Source organism: Aquarana catesbeiana, linkage group LG05 (genome assembly GCF_042186555.1).
Source record: "Aquarana catesbeiana isolate 2022-GZ linkage group LG05, ASM4218655v1, whole genome shotgun sequence".
NCBI classification, from domain to species: Eukaryota; Metazoa; Chordata; class Amphibia; order Anura; family Ranidae; genus Aquarana; species Aquarana catesbeiana.
In genome coordinates, this window is record NC_133328.1 from 184,204,829 (window position 1) to 184,207,776 (window position 2,948).

A 2,948-nucleotide genomic window follows, 5' to 3' on the forward strand; every position below is an offset into this window, starting at 1 on the left:
TTGATTACGATAAGTACTTTTTTTAAACAGATCACTATCTATGTTTGTAACATTTATTTTCAGCAATGTGTTCAAAAATGAAATCTCCCTATTGCTACACAAGACATTAAATTTCAGACCTGGGGCTAAATAATTGATGTACTGATCAAACAATAAAAGGGTTCCAATGTCGCCAGGGTTCCAATGTCGCCATCCCACACTGCAAAAATATCATCAATAAATCTGAACCACCCCTTACAGTGTTCAGTAAACATTTTGGTATTATAAATAAATGAGGTCTCAATCATATCCATAAATAAATTTGCGTACTGGGAGCAATATTGGAACCCATCGCTGCGCCTTTAAGCTGCAAATAATGGGTCTCTTTAAACAAAAAATAGTTCTCTTCAAGAACAATTTTAAGCAATGCAAGCAGAAAATCAATTTGTTTATCAATATAGCACTGTGACTGTATCAGCAGCCGCCGGCAGGCTTCCATACCCAGATCATGTGGAATAACAGTGTAAAGACTAGAGACGTCCCAAGTGACTAGAAAAGAGTCAGGTCCCACTCGTATATTCTATAAAATCACCAGTATCACGTAAATATGATCTGGAATTGATTACCAGTGGAGTGAAACATCTATCCAAATATTGCACTTATGGAGTGGTAACTGACTCTGTTCCAGACACTATAGGAGGGCCCGGGGGATTCAAAAGGTCTATATGAATCTTTGGTAATATATACATTACCAGTGTGATAGGATAATCACATATTAAAAATTTCTGGGTGTCATTATCAATAATGCCATCTTTAAGAGCTCTCGATACCACCTTTTTTTATTTTAGACTAAACCTGAAAAACAGAACAAGAGTCAAACTGTTTATATGAATGCATATCCGATAACTGTCTTAATACCTCAGCTTCATACTGTTTTCCAAAAACACAGACAAAAAAAGAAAAAATAATTTTAACAATTACAGAAATAATATACATACAAAACCAGAGACAAAGAAAGAAAAAAAAACCCACATACATACATACATTGGTCATACATGGTATTTATGCCAGCTTAATTTGAAAATAGTGCAGTCCTATGATACATATGCCCACCTAAAATTTTCGAATGGTCATGAGTATTCGCCCGGTAGCTAATGAAGAACTGGCCAGGAGTTGTATTCCTCTAGGAGGCTACTGAGGCTGTGGAAGGATCCGTGAGCCATTTGGACCAAACCTAATGGAGACAACCCCTATTTATATATCCTTCCTTATATAATGGTAGGCTGTTGTTAATGAGTTGTTTCCACATAGCCAGCGATGGGGGGGTAGTTTTTTTCCAACTAAGAGCTATGGCTTTACGAGCATAGAACAGAAGCAGCCCCACCAAAGTACACCCTGCTGCCGTGGGAATAAATTGTTCTATCGGACCCAGAATGCATATTGCCATTGATTGTTGCTGTGGGATACATGTTGTTTGGAATATAGAAGCTAGTATCTCTTCCCAATACTTCACTATAGCTGGACAGGTCCAGAATATATGAGTAAAGTCCCCAGGGATCTCCCCACATTGTCAACACCCTGGATTGATTTTATATAATATATGAGGGGTATAATATGCCCTGTGAACTATCTTGAACTGAATTAATCGGTCTCTCAGGGAGACAAGAGAATTAAAAGGGAAGTCCCATCTGTCATCCCAGTTGTCATTGTCAAGTTCGGGGATATCCTTAGACCATTTAAGTCTTAATTTCTCTAAATTAGGGAGAGAAACAGTTGTTAACCACTTAAGGACCGCCTCACGCCGATGTACGTTGGCAAGGTGGCACGGGTAGGCAGAATCACGTACATGTACATGATCTGCCTCCCGCGGGCGGTGGGTGCCCGAGGTGGTCCGCTTTTGTCCAGCGGCGATCGGAGGTGAGGGGGAGACCATCCATTCGTGGCCCCCCCACGCGATCGCCGCCGGCCAATCAGATCATTCCTCTGCTGCTGTATGCTAAACAGCAGCAAAGGAAATGATGTCATCTCTCCTCGGCTCGGTATTTTCTGTTCCGGCGCCGAGGAGAGAAGACTGCACTGTAAGTGAAAACACACACACAGTAGAACATGCCAGGCAAACAAAACACCCCCCGTTACCCCCCGATCCCCCCCCGATCACCCCCTAATCACCCCTCCCCCCCCCCGTCACACTGACACCAAGCAGTTTTTTTTTTTTTCTGATTACTGCATGGTGTCAGTTTGTGACAGTTAGTGTGGTAGGACAGTTACTGTTAGCCCCCTTTAGGTCTAGGGTACCCCCCTAACCCCTCCTAATAAAGTTTTGACCCCTTGATCACCCCCCGTCGCCAGTGTCGCTAAGCGATCATTTTTCTGATTGCTGTATTAGTGTCACTGGTGACGCTAGTTAGGGAGGTAAATATTTAGGTTCGCTGTCAGCGTTTTATAGCGACAGGGACCCCCATATACTACCTAATAAATGTTTTAACCCCTTGATTGCCCCCTAGTTAACCCTTCCACCACTGATCACTGTATAACCGTTACGGGTGATGCTGGTTAGTTCGTTTATTTTTTATAGTGTCAGGGCACCCGCCGTTTATTACCAAATAAAGGTTTAGCCCCCTGATCGCCCGGCGGTGATATGCGTCGCCCCAGGCAGTGTCAGATTAGTGCCAGAACCGCTAACACCCACGCACGCAGCATACGCCTCCCTTAGTGGTATTGTATCTGTACGGATCAATATCTGATCCGATCAGATCTATACTAGCGTCCCCAGCAGTTTAGGGTTCCCAAAAACGCAGTGTTAGCGGGATCAGCCCAGATACCTGCTAGCACCTGCGTTTTGCCCCTCCGTCCAGCCCAGCCCACCCAAGTGCAGTATCGATTGATCACTGTCACTTACAAAACACTAAACGCATAACTGCAGTGTTCGCAGAGTCAGGCCTGATCCCTGCGATCGCTAACAGTTTTTT